Source organism: Rutidosis leptorrhynchoides, chromosome 6 (assembly GCF_046630445.1).
Source record: "Rutidosis leptorrhynchoides isolate AG116_Rl617_1_P2 chromosome 6, CSIRO_AGI_Rlap_v1, whole genome shotgun sequence".
Lineage (NCBI taxonomy): Eukaryota > Viridiplantae > Streptophyta > Magnoliopsida > Asterales > Asteraceae > Rutidosis > Rutidosis leptorrhynchoides.
Window position 1 is genome coordinate 361,092,596 of NC_092338.1, and position 18,416 is coordinate 361,111,011.

Below are 18,416 nucleotides of genomic sequence, written 5' to 3' on the forward strand. Positions count from 1 at the left end.
TTTGTTTTCATGTAAATAAGTCATGAATGATTACTCATATTTTTGTAATTTTATGAGATATTTCATGCTAGTTGCCAAATGATGGTTCCCACATGTGTTAGGTGACTCACATGGGCTGCTAAGAGCTGATCATTGGAGTGTATATACCAATATTACATACATCTAAAAGCTGTGTATTGTACGAGTACGAATACGGGTGCATACGAGTAGAATTGTTGATGAAACTGAACGAGGATGTAATTGTAAGAATTTTTGTTAAGTAGAAGTATTTTGATAAGTGTATTGAAGTCTTTCAAAAGTGTATGAATACATATTAAAACACTACATGTATATACATTTTAACTGAGTCGTTAAGTCATCGTTAGTCGTTACATGTAAATGTTGTTTTGAAACCTTTAGGTTAACGATCTTGTTGAATGTTGTTAACCCATTGTTTATTATAACAAATGAGATGTTAAATTGTTATATTATCATGATATTATCATGTATGAATATCTCTTATTATGATATATATACATTAAATGTCTTTACAACGATAATCGTTACATATATGTCTCGTTTAAAAATCATTAAGTTAGTAGTCTTGTTTTTACATTTGTAGTTCATTGTTAATATACTTAATGATATGTTTACTTATCATAGTATCATGTTAACTATATATATATATATCCATATATATGTCATCATATAGTTTTTACAAGTTTTAACGTTCGTGAATCACCGGTCAACTTGGGTGGTCAATTGTCTATATGAAACATATTTCAATTAATCAAGTCTTAACAAGTTTGATTGCTTAACATGTTGGAAACATTTAATCATGTAAATATCAATCTCAATTAATATATATAAACATGGAAAAGTTCGGGTCACTACACTGGCCGTCCATTTGCTTCCCATTTTTCATCAGTCAACTCGGATGGCCGTTGACTGATGGCCGCTAAACACTTATCCTTTCTCAGGATAGCTTTCATCTTTAATTTTCATAACGAGAAATTACTCCCGTTAAATTTTTCAATTTCAAATTTCGTAGACATTGCTATAATTACAATCTTCTTTTCGACAACACTATTTTTCGAGAAATAGTACTTGAAAACTTATATCGAGTGGAAATAATCTTACTTAGATAAGTAGATTAATACACACTAGATTTAAGAACCTTAGCTCTTGATACCACTTGTTGAGAAAAGTGACACCGAATTATAGCAAACCGCTAGTAATAATTGAAATAACGACAATAATAGGATACCGAGATTTAACGTGGAAAACCCCAAAAGGGTAAAAACCACGGGCAAGGAAAGAAACAGTTCACTAATAAGAATAATAGGAATTACACTTCTCTCTAATTAAAGGATAAATACTAATCTTTCTATCTCTTGTAATTAGGAGATTACTCACAAACTCTCTATTTAACTCTTTTAATACATGAAAGAAAGAAATGATTTTTGGGATGATAAATAAGCTTGCAAGAAGGCCTATTTATACTAAAACAAGATGGGGTTGGTGAATTGTGAATGCGTACTTGTTAGGTGAAATATGCAAGTAGTCAAAGTTTGCCTTCTCAAATTGTAGGCTCCTAACTTACATATCCAACTTCATATTCTTGTTTGACTAGTGTGCCACCTTCTAGACTATTATTATTTTAACAGTAGCTATGATCCTTTCCAATTTTTTGTAATTAGCTCCCCGAAATCTATACAGGTGATTCTTTAATTTCTTTTTTAAGTTGGTTTTTTGTTTTCGTTTTCAAATACTAATCTTCAGACCAATGAAGAAGGTGCAGTTAGGCTCGTAACTTTTGTGGTTTTCTTTAGCTTTATATTTCTAGCTAGAACATGAATGTTACTACTTGGTGACCCGAATCAAATTTTTGTTATTTTTAGGGTTATTGAATGAGTTGATTGTTTAGTTTGGAGTCTTTAGGATAAATCTGGATTGAAATTATTATTTTTAGGTAGTGGTAGGATGTTGCTATAAATGTTTTAGTTATAAACTATGGAAGTAATTCAAAAAAATTTCTATATAATTATATCTATTTATTGCATACCATTGAATGAAATGTGTGGTTTAGTGCTAAAAAGCGCAACGAACGTGCCCTTTATCTAAAGAATTCTCTTTAAGCATATGTGTCAAAAGAAAAAGAAAGTTACTGGCGAAGAAAGATCGCGGTTTTACCTCAGATTCTCACATTGGCTCCTTCTAGAGCTTCCCTCAGTTGTATTCAAGTTCTGAGGATGTTTTTTTGCTTAATAAAGTGAGTAATCTTTAAACAGTTTTTCAGATCATGTTTGACTTTTGGGTTGACTATATTGTTTAACTATATTGTTATGTTTCGATTCACTTTGTTTAGTTGATGGTTAGTTTGGTTAGTTTATATCGGTGTTTTTGGATGTTAGTTTTTTACAGGTGAGGCTCGGTTATAGATACATTTGTATGTTTCGTCGCTTTCTAGGTACGAGTCTCATCGTGTATTTTCATGTATCATTTGTTGAAGATGTGTTTTTCGAAAATGTTTCGCTTCTATAAGATTCCCTTATTTTTGTAAAAAAAAAAAAAGAAAAAGAAAAAAAAAGGGCTAAGACAACATTTGAATGTGGACACTCGACCTCATATTATGGGCTAAGAGTGTATAACTAGATCAGTTAATAAGGGATTATGATGTAAATTATAAATCCCCTATGTACAAACGTAGTGTTTTTTTTGTTTTTTGTTTTTTTGGCGAAAAAACATAAATATATAAATATTGCGGGTTTCATCGAAAAATGAAAACACGAAAGATACATGAGGGAGGATTGTGTATGAATCTCCAAAGTTGACAATAATTACAATGATAAACAATTAGGGTCGGGCCTGGCACCGTGCGAGACGTGCAACGGCACGGGACATCACAATCAAAGGGGCATCAAATTTTGATCGAGTTTCGGTATTGCAGAAAAATAAAATTTTAGGATTTTGTTGAATGTGAAAAAAATTGGGTTGCAGGAACCAGGAACCGATGGAGAAGACTAGTTACGAACTTAATTTTATCTCTCCATAGTTTACTTCTTGGACAATTTTAACAATAGCCCGTGAATATCATGTAATATACATTTAAGCCCTTTACACTTTACAACTAGCAAAATGTAGGAATAATTTAACATTCTAACATTATTATCACATTAATTAATATTAATATTAATATTAATATTAATATTAAATTAATATAATATCTTTCTTTATCTTTATAAATCTCATACCTGATTCTGCCAGGTGTCGGCACCATATTCTTCCTCACTAATCCTAATTTTCTCCTAATTCTGAATTAAAAAATCCCCTAATTACGTACAACTGACGCGTGTCCTTATTAATCACAGAATGAATTCACACAAAAAAAACCCACAAAATCATCTCATACGCCTCATCTTCAAACCCTAATACATCAAATCGTCATTACAATCACAAAATGCGATTGTGGATGAATTAGAGAATTAAGCGCCTTCAGACGGTTTAATCATGTGAATCGCAGAAGGATTAAATGATGTTAATCGAGATTTGTGATGTGAATGGCGATCAACCAGATTCGAGTGTGGATGAATCAAATGATCAATCGCCCATTAGAATAATTTCTTCTAGGGTTTCAGACATTCATCTCATTCCACTACACAAATAAAAATTACGATTCATCCTCTCAAAATCCTTTCGAAAAAATCGCGAAACTACACAATAAACGGATTGTAACGAATTGTCCGGGACACGATTTGTACTTCAGGTACGTTTATTGCTTTAATTGCTCCTAAATCTAAAAACGGGTTATTGAGCAATTTCTTGCTAATTCTATAAATTCCTTAAGTGTAATTAATTATTTACGAAAGTTTTTCATTGTATTATTGCTGAATGTATGTTCTTGCCCTACATAATTTTTTGTTTTCAATTGGATGTCGGTTATATATGTTGGGGGTTGTTTTACAGAAGTTTCTGATACACTTTATGAAGGGTTAAAAAGTTTTTTTATACAATACAAGTATGTATTTTGTGTATCATGATTTTAGATATTCATATAGGATAGTAACCAACTTTTTGTTGTCTCTATACATTTAGATGTTCGAGTAAATGAAGAATCTTGAAGTGAATTTTACTCTGGCAGACATTGATGTGTTTCCTTCATGCACTTGCAGCCACTGGACCATTAGATAAAGTGTATGCATTGCCTTTGTTTCTTACAACCTTTAAATCATTTGTTGTTGATTCTGATGTATCATTGTACTATCTATATGATAACAATTGTAAATTGTTTTCATATTGGCCACAAATGATTCAGGTTAAAAATTGTAGTGATTCTTTCTTTTTACAGCCACTGGGTTAAAGTTATTCGAATATGTTTAGGGGCGAGTAAAATTTGTGTTTGTAGTGTGTATGTAGGCTGTGACATGTTTATTGATTAGCAAATCAAGTTTTTGACTTTTTGAGCATATAAGCAAAAAAAGCAATGTATCTTGAAATCTTGAATATGATGCTGATTTTTGTGTAACTGACTACTTATAGTTAGTCTCTGAGTAATGTGATATTTATCTAATAGTTGATCGTTTCACCACGGTCGTTCTTTTGCTCATGTTCTTTATGAGTCTTTAATTTAAATTATCTAATATAGTTTGATTATTTTCAACTACTGATATTCATCATGCTATATAACTGCACAATTTAGATTCAGCAACAGTTCTTTTTCTTAGAACGACTTTTATTTCTTTAACCGTGCAACGCACGGGTTTAAAGACGGTCTCACAAGTATGTGCAATTAATCAATTATCGCAACGTTATTTCTTAAATGCAGGACCAATCTCTTGATTTTCAAGCTTTATGTGCACTATACGATGTCACTGGTAGTGATACTTACTCTTCATTTCTCATAGTTTTTACAGTAGAGAAAATAGCGTTGTTATACGATTAATCCAGAATTGATTAATTTCCAATCTTCCACGGGCTCCAATCTTCCAGAATCGATTATACAATCGCGTTGTTATACGATTTCATTGTAATTCAATCCGTCAAAAACACCGTCATCGTCACCGTCTACGGCTCAAGCGTCGTCCCTTTCTCCGCCTGTTACCTACTCCGTCACAATAACCGTAATCGAATCTGCCGTCGATTTACCAGGTAAAGTTTTGACAAGACTGTAATACTCGATTTTAGTAATTTGTATTCTGATTTGAGTTGTTATTGTTTAGAATTTTTTTTTTTGATATATTGTAACATCCCGCATTTTTCCGTTAAACTATTTTAACGCCCGTCTTTTTATTTTTATATAATGAATTCGTATCTAGATTTGTATCTTCCATTATCTAGCGTTTCTAATATTCATGTTATTTAATTATAACATCTCTCGTTTACTCTAGCGTATTTAAAATATTCGTTTGGTTAATACACGCACCCGCTTTAAACTTGAGGGACAAATTTTTCCAATTGACCAAAGGAGTGACTAGGTCAAAGGGTCAACTCCTTCCTCATCCATTCATTCACCTCCTCCACATTCAATACTTTCAACTTTTTACTCTCAAACCTTCAAACAAAGATTCATCATCCATTTTCAATCTAACAATCAAACATCAAAACAAATTACATATTTGAAATCCTTGCAACTTCCTCTTCGATTCCATACCAACTTCATCACATTTGGGTAACTTTTTAAAAACTCTAAATTCTTTGTTCTTAACTTATAAAAATGTTAATTAGTGTCTATGGCTCAAGTCTAACATGAATATATGATTTATATGCTTGTTTTTTTTTTATTTTGATGTAACTAGCTTACACTTGAAATGGGTGTGTTTGATCTTGAGATTTGGTTGCTTAAATGTTGTTAGATGTTAAAAGTGCATGTGTTAAATATGTTACTAGCATCACTAGCTTCAATTTGGTATGTAGGTTGACATGGAAAAGCTTCATAAACATAATTGTTAAAATTATGATTTTGAGTTAGGGTTTGATAGAAGTAAAATGAACTTTTGATGCATTGAATGTTTTGCAATGTTGTTTGTAAGTGTTTAGTTGTATTGTATGCGTAATTACCTACGAAACGACGTATTATATGTGTGTATTAAGTTCCCGAATCATCTTATGCATTTTGTGAACTTGAAACCTTGATAATGAACATTTAATGATCACTTGACGAGAATTCAGTTATTGTAAATGATATTTTTGTGTGATAAAAAGTGTTTAGTTGTATTCCTCGTTAAATTACCTTTCCAACGATATAAGATACGTGTTTTGAATGTTGACGGTTCATTAATTATGGTTGTTTGAAGTTGGATTCGTGTATTAAGTGTTCAAACTGCCCAGATTGCTGAACAGATACATAGAGCGGCGCTCCAATACCTTGAGCAGCGCTCCAAACCCGGCTGTCCAAAATTTCACTTTTTCGTTTAATTCTAACTATGCTACGCACCTCCGATTAACATGAAACTTGACCAACATGCTTATATATGATTAAAAACCTCAGAAAAATAGTTCAGGACCCGACCCGAACGTGTTGACTTTTTCGTTGACTTTGACTTGACCAAAGTTGACTTTTGTTCAAACTTAACAAATACTTGTTTAAACCGTTCTAATCTTCTTGTATACTTGATTCTTGCATGAAACTTGACAACTTGATTCACATGCTTTATAATCGAGTCGTAATGAGCCATAGGACTAATTGAACAACTTTGACCAATCGTGTATACCGTTATTGATACGACCTATTTGTTTAGGTCAAGACTAGCATCCGTTCTTGCATACGTTTACTTGTGAAATACTATTACACTCGTGCACTCAAGGTGAGATCATAGTCCCACCTTTTCAACAACTTTTATCCTTTAAATCGTGGGCTGAGAAACATATACATTTCATACTTATATGCATTTCATACTTTTATATTTGAACAAATACGAATACAAAGATACGTACGAGTTAGAACAAAAGTCCTGAATCCAATTATCATTAGTTCCACTTGCAGGGTGTAAATGTAAGCGAGTAATTATGTTGTGTGGCCATACGGGTTTGACAAACCCTCATTCAGACGGTTCGCTGCCGTTAGTGAATGAAATATAATTTCAATGTGTATAGTATAAGTTCTAACACTAAATTCAAAATTCAGAGGAAAGATTCAGTTAAGCCTTGATAATTGGGTGCTCGTGATACAAATGACACTTTTGGAATGTAAACGATTTGGATAATCAATTCATATGTAACCTTGTAGTTCAATGCAATATACTTACTAAACCTATGATTTCACCAACATTTTCGTTGACATATTCTCTATGTTTTTCTCAGGTCTTTGAATGCTTAGTGATACATGCTTCCGTACTCTTTTTGATACTTACTTGGATGTCGAGTATACATGCATACGTGGAGCGTCTTTTAACTTTACTTAGAAATTGTGTCGCATAGGTTTCATTTGTACTTAAAACGTTGTAACGTCACTAGTTGTTGAACTACTTTTGTAAACTTGAAACATCTTTACATTTGAAATGAATGCAACATATTTTGGTCAAATGTCATTTTAAAGACTTATGACCACGTTACGGCACCTAAGTAGACGGCGCCGTCAATGACGATTTTTTCGGGTCGCTACAGATGGTATCAGAGCGTTGGTTGTAGGGATTTAGAGTTCATTGGTGTCGACCCCGAGTCATAGGGTACATTAGTGAGTCTAGACTACAACCGGCATATAGACTTGAAGTAGGAATTACTTGACTACTTGTGCATCTATACTCGAACGTTTCTATTCATATCTAATTCTTATTTCATCTTAATCTCATGTTGTTTAATTCGATTAACACGCCACCTTGACTTTATGAAGTAATGTCGAATGCACATATGAATTAGGGTAATATAATTGCCGGGATTATATTACGATGACTCATATGGACGTTCCGACATCATGACATAAAGAATTTAAGGCGAGTCAAGGAAAATTTTCTCTTCATCATTATTCCATATCACGATTAGTATTATTGAGAATACTAATCAACGATATTCTTGTGTCTTGAAGGAACAATGCCTCCTCACCGCGGGCCACGTAATGAGACTTCCGAACAAGCTCTTCAACGTATGATAGCCACCGCCATAGGTGCGACTATGGCTAGTCTCTCCTCCAACAACAATAACAACAACCACAACAACAACAATCATGGAGCCAATAGTTCAAACGAGGGATGCTCCTACAAGAACTTTATGGGGTGCAAACCTCACACTTTCGATGGGACTGGAGGACCGGTTGCTCTCACTCGATGGTTTGAGCAAACGAAAGCTGTTTTTAGCATAAGCGGGTTGCCAGGACCAAGACAAGGTCAAATATTCCACCCACACTTTCGCCGGTATCGCTCTCACATGGTGGAATACGTATGTGCAATCGGTGGGTACCGATGAAGCCTATGCTCTCTCATGGGCTGACTTAAAAGAAAAGATGATCACCGAATACTTTCCGCGCGAAGAGACCCGCAAGCTTGAACACGAGCTAAGAACTTTAAAAGCGGTCGGTAATGACATAAAGGCCTATAATCAATGATTTTCCGAGCTAGCCTTGATGTGCCCAAACCTCGTGAGCCCCGAGTCTCTAAGGGTTGAACTTTACATGGATGGTCTCCCTAAGAGCATCAAACATGGAGTGATGTCATCCAAGCTCGCTAACCTACAAGAAGCTTTGAAGATGGCTCGCCAATTGATAGAAACGGTGGACGAGATTGAAGTGTCGGCCCCAAAGGCCCAGGATAAATCGGTGGCAACAAAAGAAAGTGGGAAGCCCCCAATCGATCAACTACGACAACAACTTCACCAAGAAGCCCTTCACCCCCGACGGCAAGAAAGGTTATGTTGGATACCTACCTTATTGTAACAAGTGCTACAAACATCATCTTGGTGAATGTGGCAAACCATATTGCTTAAAGTGTCAAAGAAGTGGCCATGTTGCCCACGATTGTAGGAATACCGCTCCCGTCGCACAAAAGGAGCCCAATGAACCAAAAACGGGTGTTTGTTTTGAATGTAGCCAACCGGGTCATTTTAGAAATGCATGTCCAACGAAGAAAGCCAACCCCAATGCACGCGACCGAGCTTTTAACATTAACACCGAGGAAGCCCGAGATGACAACTAGTCACGGGTACGTTTCTTTTCAATAACTCTTATGTTTCATGGTTATTCGATTCGGGTGTCGATAAATGTTTTGTATACAAGGCTTTGGAGCCTACTCTTTGCACTCCACCACTCCCCCTAGACACTTCTTATGCCATTCAAGTGACCAACAGAAAACTATTGCGTGCCGACAAATTCTATCGGAGGATGTACGTTAAACTTTATGGGTAAAGAATTCGAAATTGACTTGATACCTATGGAATTAGGGAGCTCAAAACCTATTCGTTGAGAAGAAAATATTTCCCTACAAATGTGCATAGGTTAACGTGAACTTAATAAATTCCGGTTAAGAACCAATATCCTCCTCCCCGTATCGATGACCTCTCGATCAATTACAAGGATCTCGTGTGTATTCCAAAAATCGACCTCCATTTCGGTTATCATCAATCGAACTCCATTCCGAACTCGTTACGATAGTTATGAATCTCTTCTAGTGTCGTTCAGTAACTAAGGCTCCGTCCGTATTAATGGATCTTATGAATCGCGTATGTAAACTTATCTAGACAAATCCATTATCGTATTCATAGATGATGTCTTAACCTATTCAATTCAAGCGAAGAAGAAAACGAACAACATCTCCGTCTCATCCTCGAACTCTTGAGAAAAGAGCAACCCTATGCCAAATCCTTCAAGTGTGAATTTTGGTTAAATGAAGTCCAAATTTCTAGACCATGTTGTTAGTGGTCAAGGTATTAAAGTAAACCTCGCAAAGATCGAAGCCATACGTAATCGAGAACCCTCACAACTCTGCCTCAAATTCGTAAAATTTTGGATCTCGTCGGTTATTACTGAAGATTCGTTCCCAACTTTTCCCCGTATTACTCGCCCTTCAACCTCGTTAACTCACTAGGGAAAAATTTAAACATCTCCATGTCGGAACCTCGAACGTGATTATTCACACCAACCTTACTAGCCAAATTCGTGTAGCATAAAATGGAACTCAAATATGGAAATATTTCTACGTGAACGCCTGAAAGGCATCCTCTCTCGACTCAAAATCAAGGAAACTAAAATTCATTACATTCGCATGAAGAATTTAAAATACTTAATTATGGACCCAATCAATCTTCTCATCACCACATACCACGTTACATAACTCTATTGTTTCACTGTCACCGTCTGATATTATTGGAACCTAAGACAACACACAATCCAAGGATACCTCTCCCTCCTTTGACTTATCGTCCTTATGCTTCTGATAGATGGCCAGCTACTACTAAACTCCAAAACATATATACGACTACGTGTACTACCTCGTTCCCACAAAGTCTCAACATTTGGCAACAAGATGCGCGATATGGCTACATCAAGATGTAAACTCATCCTATTCTGAATTCTCATTTCACTCCTATCTTTTTGCTCGTACTTCTGTAAGGAAACCTTTTAACTAAATTCTCAATGGAGATAGACTCTTCATGTATTACTAGTATTCGCCACGAGGGTGGATAGCCCTGATGAACGTTTTCAGTAGCCGATAAGAAACTTGTTCCAACAAACGTTTTCGAGCCCTAACTAACTTGTTCAAACATATCTTAAAGAATTCTATTCCAACACGGTGTACCATTGTCAATTATTTTGGATCGAAATACTCGTTTCATTTATAGTTTTACAAGGAGCCTTGGGAACACGTTTAGACATGAGTACTGCATATCATCCACCACCCGAAGGACCAAGCAAACGTACGATTCAAATCTAGGAAAGACACGTTACAAACTTGTATTATTGCATTTAGTAGTTTCCTCTTACAATGATAGCTATTATTCGAGTATTAACGCCGCACCTCTTCGAAATTTATATGGTCGCAAATGTTGTTCTTCTACTCGTTGGGCTGAAATAGGTGACAAGCAAATCACCGGATCTGAACTCATTTAAGAAATAACCGTTAAGGTCATTCAAACCCGAGAAAGGCTCAAGACGACTCGTAGTCGCCAAGGGAGCTATGCTAATGTTAGACGTAAACCTCTCAAATTCCAAGCGATGGATCGCGTAATATTGAAAAATCGCACCTTGAAAAGGTGTAATCCGTTTTGGGAACGTGGAAAGTTAACTCAGCGATATATTGATCCTTTTGCAATCTTGGAGCGTATTGAACCCGCTACATACCGTTTAGATCATCCAACTCGATTAAGTTCCAGTTTATCCTACATTCCATGTAACAAACTTAGAGACGTGTCCTGCGGAACAGGAACTTGTTATTCTTCTAGATGAGCTTGCTATTGATAACAAACTCCACTTCATAGGAGAACCGGTTGAAATTATGGATCGTAAAACCAAACCTTAAGACAACGTAAAACCCCGACTGTCCAAATTCATTGGAATGCCAAAAGAGGACCAAATGAAAAGGAAGTACATTCACTCATTCGTAGAATTGACAACACAAGGTATCGAGGAAGAGACATCGACTACTACTTCCAACTAAATTTCGGGACGAAATTTCTTTTAAGGTGTGGGTAATGTAACATCCCGCATTTTTCCATTAAACTATTTTAACGCCCGTCTTTTTATTTTTATATAATACATTCGTATCTAGATTTGTATCTTCCATTATCTAGCATTTCTAATATTCATGTTATTTAATTATAACATCTCTCGTTTACTCTAGCATATTTAAAATATTCGTTTGGTTAATACACGCACCCGCTTTAAACTTGAGGGACCAATTTTGCCAATTGACCAAAGGTGTGACTAGGTCAAAGGGTCAACTCATTCCTCATCCATTCATTCACCTCCTCCACATTTAATACTTTCAACTTTTTAATCTCAAACCTTCAAACAAAGATTCATCATCCATTTTCAATCTAACAATCAAACATAAAAACAAATTACATATTTGGAACCCTTGCAACTTCCTCTTCGATTCCATACCAACTTCATCACATTTGGGTAACTTTCTAAAAATACTAGATTCTTTGTTCTTGATGTTTTAACTTATAAAAGTGTTAATTAGTGTCTATGTCTCAAGTCTAACATGAATATATGATTTATATGCTTGTTCTTGTCATTTTGATGTAACTAGCTTAAACTTGAAATGGGTGTGTTTGATCTTGAGATTTGGTTGCTTAAATGTTGTTAGATGTTAAAAGTGCATGTGTTAAATGTGTAGCGACCCGAGAAAATCGTCATTGACGGCGCCATCTACTTAGGTCCCGTTACGTGGTCATAAGTCTTTAAAATGACGTTTGACCAAAATATGCCGCATTCATTTCAAATGTAAAAGTGTTTCAAGTTTACAAAGGTAGTTCCACGACTAGTTTCATTACAATGTTTAACGTACAAATGAAACCTATGCGACACAATTTTGAAAGTAAGCCAAAAGATGCTCCATGTATGCATATATACTCGACATCCAAGCAAGTATAAAAAAGAGTGCGGAAGCATGTATCACATAGCGTTTAAGGACCTGAGAAAACATATAGAAAACTGTCAACGAAAAACGTTGGTGAAATCATAGGTGTATTAGTAACGTTGTTTTTGAACCACAAGATTTAATATAGTGGATTATCCAAATCGTTTGTATTCCAAAAGTATGTTCGCGAGCACCCAATTATCAAGACTTAACCGTTTTGTACCCAGTTACGTAGTGTTAGAACATACACTATACTCGAAAATATATTTCATCCGCTAACGGTAGCGAACCGTCCGAATGAGGCTCGTCAAGCCCATGTGATCACATAATATAAGTTCTCGTTTACACCCTGCAAGTGTAACTAATGATAATTGAATTGAGGCTTTTTGTTCAAACTCGCACGTGGAATGTTTGTTTTCGTACTTGTGTTCAAAGTATTAAAAGTATGATACGTATATGTTTCTTATCCCATAGTTTAAAGCGTAAAAGTTGTTGAAAAGGTGGGACTATGATCTCACCTTGGTTGCACGGATAGTAAATTGTACTTCACAAGGTAACGTGTGCAAGAACGAATGCTAGTCTTGACCTAAACAAATAGGTTCGTATCAATATTGGTGAAGATGGTCGGTCAAAGTGTTCAATTAGTCCTATGGCTCGTTACGACTCTATTAATATGGAATGTGAGTCACATTGTCAAGTTTCATGCAAGGTACAAGTATAAAAACATGTTAGAACGATTGCATAAACATTTGGTTAAGTTTGATTAAAAGTCAACCTTGGGTCGGGTCAAAGTCAACGAAAAAGTCAACACGTTCGGGCCGGGTCCCGCACTATTTTTCTGAGGTTTTTAATCATATATAAGCATGTTAGAACAAGTTACATGTGAATCGGAGGTGCGTATCATAATAAACATTTTTCGTAAAAGTGTAAGCTTGATCAGAAACCAAACACGGCAAATGCCGCGCCGCGACCAAAGAGTGTCGCGCCGCAGCAATCAACGTGAACTGATGCCTGGTCAGTTTCAATTGTTTAAGTCTAAATCCAAACTTCAATTAAGCACAATTCACAAACCGTAAACACTTAGAACACGTATCTTATATCATTGAAAAGGTAATTTGATGAGGAACACAACTAAACACATTTCATCAATTAAAAGCATCATTTGAAAAAAATCGAATTTCCAAGTTGATAGTTCATTAAATGTTCACCATAAATGCCTTCAAGTTCATAAATGCACTTTGATGATTCGGGAATTAAATGCACACATATAATACGCCGTTTCATAGGTAATTACGCATACAATATAACTAAACACTTACAAACAACATTGCATAGCATTTGGTGCATCAAAAATCCATTTTACTTCTATTAAACCCTAACTCAAAATCACAACTTTTGCAATTAAGTTTATGGAGTCTTTCCAAGTCAACCTACACATCAAATTGGAGCTAGTGATGCTAGTAACACATTTAATACATGCACTTTTAACATCTAACAATATTTAAACAACTAAATCTCAAGATCAAACACACTCATTTCAAGTTCATGCTAGTTACACTAAAATAACGAGATCGAGCATATAAATCACATAATCATATTAGACTTGAGCCATAGACACTAATTAACACTTTTGTAAGTTAAAAACATCAAGAACAAAGAATCTAGTGATTTTAGAAAGTTACCCAAACTTGATGAAATCGGTATGGAATCGAAGAGGAAGTTGCAAGGATTCCAAATATGTAATTTGTTTTGATGTTTGATTGCTAGATTGAAATTAGATGATGAATCTTTGCTTGAGTGCTTGAGAGAAAAGTTGAAGTATCAAAAAGAAAGAGAGGAGGTGAATGAGTGGAAGGGATGAGGTTTGACCACTTTGACCTAGTTACCACTTTGGTCCATTGGCAAGTTTAGTCCTTCAAGTTTTAAGCATTTGCGTGAAATACCTAAACTATATATTTTAAAACGCAAGTTAATGGAAGGTGTTATAAATATATAACGGACTTTAAGAAAATGTATAACAGAAGGTAAACGGAAAAAGGCGGGATGTTACATTACCTACTCCTTAAAAGAAATTTCGTCCCGAAATTTAAGTAGGCGTAGTAGTCGTTGTTTCTTCCTCGGGATCTTGCGTTTCCGAATTCACGAATAAATGTGGATACTTCCTTTGTATTTGATCTAGTCTTTCCCAAGTAAATTCGGGTCCCCTTTTAGCATTCCAACGAACTTTGACAATCGAAATTCGGCTTTGTTTTAGCGTTTTGACAGAGTGGTCTACAATTTTGACCGGTTCTTCCACAAAATGAAGTTTGTCATCAATAGCAAGCTCCTCGAGAGGAATGACGAGTTCGGGTTTGGCAAAGCACTTCTTCAAATTTGATACATGGAAAGTAGGATGAACGAAGCTTAATTAAGGAGGAAGATCTAAACGATAAGCAACGGTTCCAACACGCTCCAAGATTTCGAAAGGACCAATATACCGCGAATTTAGCTTCCCACGTTTCCCAAAACGGATTACACCTTACCAAGGTGCGACTTTTAACAATTTGCGATCACCGACTTGAAATTCGAGATCGTTGCGTCTTTTGTCGATATAGCTCTTTTGACGACTTCGGGCCGTCCGGAGCCTATCTCGGATTTGAACGATCTTCTCGGTTGTTTCATGAATGAGTTCGAGTTCGGTGATTTGTGTGTCACCTACTTCGGCCCAACAAAGAGGTGAACGACATTTTCGGCCATATAATGCTTCGAATGGTGCGGCGTTAATACTCGCGTGATAACTATTGTTGTAGGAGAATTCGGCGAGAGGCAAGTGCTTTTTCCAAGCTTTTTCGAAATCGATAACGCAAGCTCGTAGCATGTCTTCTAAGGTTTGAATTGTGCGTTCGCTTTGTCCGTCGGTTTGTGGATGATATGCGGTGCTTATGTCTAAACGCGTGAAAGGACCCGTTCATATACATTATAAACGATTCACAATAGTTGATTACATCGCGAGGTATTTTGACCTCTATATGATACATTTTACAAACATTGCATTCGTTTTTAAAAGACAAACTTTCTTTACAATGAAAGTTGACGGCATGCACACCATTTCATAATACATCCAACTATAATTGACATAATAATAATCTTGATGAACTCAATGACTCGAATGCAACGTCTTTCAAAATACTCCATGAATGACTCCAAGTAATATCCTTAAAATGAGCTAATGCACAGCGGAAGATTTCTTTAATACCTGAGAATAAACATGCTTTAAAGTGTCAACCAAAAGGTTGGTGAGTTCATAGGTTTATCATAACAATCATTTCAATATATTAATAGACCACAAGATTTCCGTTTATAAATATATGTACACTCGCAAGTGTATAAGAGTATTCTATAAATTGTAGGTACCCGGTAACAAGCCTTAACGTTCATGTTTTACCCTCTGAAGTACACCAGATCAGGTGTGTTTAAAATAACCTCGAAGTACTAAAGCATCCCATAGTCAGGATGGGGTTTGTCAGGCCCAATAGATCTATCTTTAGGATTCGCGCCTACCGTACATAGACAAGTAGTTTAATGTTACCAAGCTAAGGGTATATTTCTGGTTTAAACCCACATAGAATTAGTTTTAGTACTTGTGCCTACTTCATAAAACATTTATAAAACAGCGCATGTATTCTCAGCCCAAAAATATATATTGCAAAAGCAATTAAAAAGGGAGCAAATGAAACTCACCATACTGTATTTCGTAGTAAAAATACATATAACGTCATTTAACAAGTGCAAGGTTGGCCTCGGATTCACGAACCTATATTAATTATATATATTTATATGTTGGTCAATATTTGTCTAACAATTTTTGGTCAAGTCATAGTGTACCACAATCCTAATGCTCGAGACTAATATGCAAAAGTCAACAAAAGTCAACTTGACCCAAAATGACTTCTAAAATTTATACGTGTTTATTATATAACTTAACTATAGTCGTTTTATATATTTAAATATATTTATTAGATTTTATAATAATAAAAGTCATTTATTAACAAAAATTTATATTAACATTTATATATGATAAAATATACTTTTATATATCTTAAGTAGTAAAATTTATAAAGTTCACTTAATATCTTAAAACTATAGTGGTAAGTATTATTAATGTAATTATATTACGCGTGGTGAAAAATATCTTTGTATCCCCTATTTATTTGATAAAATAATATTGATCATCATAATAATAAGTAAAAGTTGTATTATTTTTGTAATAATAATTATTATTATTCTATAAAAAAATAACAATATTTATATTTACTAAAAATGTTATTATGATAAAATGATAATACTAACATAATAGTAATAATGATATTTTATAATAACAATGATATTTCTATTAAAATAATAACGACGATAGTAATAATAATCATTTTAACAATAATACTAAAATTCAGTTGACTATAACTTCAAATCCGTTCATCGAAACCATTCGATATCTAAATGAAAAGTTCTTAATTTTTCGCTAGCTTTCCAATGACATGCATATCATATACCCTATCTCAGTAGCATATGTATCTAATTCAGGATTCAACAAACCTATCTAAGGACAATATCGAATGTACAAGCATGCATAATCCTATATACTCGAGCACTAGTCAGGGATACACTATTGATATATAAAAGTTAAGTTATGAGTGCTCACGTATCAATATTGAGATTCAGTATTGTAGAAAAGTACATAGACGTAACGGAGATGATAAATACTAGATTGACCTCACGAGCATACCCATGAACCATACCCATCACCTCCATAGCTATAACCCATAATTTCCTTAGCTTTGACTCATTCAAAAAACTATTTTGAAATCACTCGGACATCACTCCGTCGTAATATTTTATGTATACTAATAATATCTTGAAATAATACAGAGCAAATATATATATATATGTAAATCGATTGAGAGAGTTTAGAGAAATATATTTTAAAGTTTCTATGAAATAATGAAACCTATTGAATTCTATTTATAATAGATTTTTGAATTATTAAAGTATGAATTATTAAAGTGAATTATTAAAGTATGAATTATTAAAGTATGAATTATTAAAGTGAATTATTAAAGTATGAATTATTAAAGTGAATTATTAAAGTATGAATTATTAAAGTGAATTATTAAAGTATGAATTATTAAAGTGAATTATTAAAGTTAAAGTAAAGTTAAAGTAAAGTAAAAGTAAAGTAAAGGTAAAGTTAAAGTATAGTAAAAGTATAAAAACTATGTATGTATAATACGCGTATAAATATATATAATATTAATTTAAATCGTTATATATATTTAATGAAATAAAATATCGTTATATTTATTATACTGGTTAAGTAATGAGTTGTCAAAAGTGATTCTAGATATTTATAAAAGTTATATACGTTTTAATAATAAAGTTCTTTTTAAACTGAAAACGTTTTTGTACGTTTGAAAATAGATTAATAGAATATTATGGAAACCAATTCTCCACTAGCTTTTGTCTAACTTTCGTAAATGACACTTTTTATTTTTATTTATAAATAGCTTTACAAATTATTCCGAATATCGTTAAGAGGAATATATTTCTCAAATCATAGTGGACCTCTCAACAGAGACTTGTAATCATAATTCAATGTTTCTGATAATTCAATCATTTAATATATTTTTTTTTTAATTTCGTCGATAATCATATTGAAACAATTACTTTCATATAAAGCATTATACTTTTAAATACTTTGTTGACATTTTCAATTTATAACATATACACATATACATACATATTCATATATGTTCATTTAATGGTTCGTGAATCATTGGAATTTGGTCGAGGTTTAAATGAATGTATAAACATAGTTTAAAATCCTTGAGATTTAACTTAACAAGCATTGCTTATCGTGTCAGAATAATATAAAGATAAAGTTTAAATTTAGTCGGA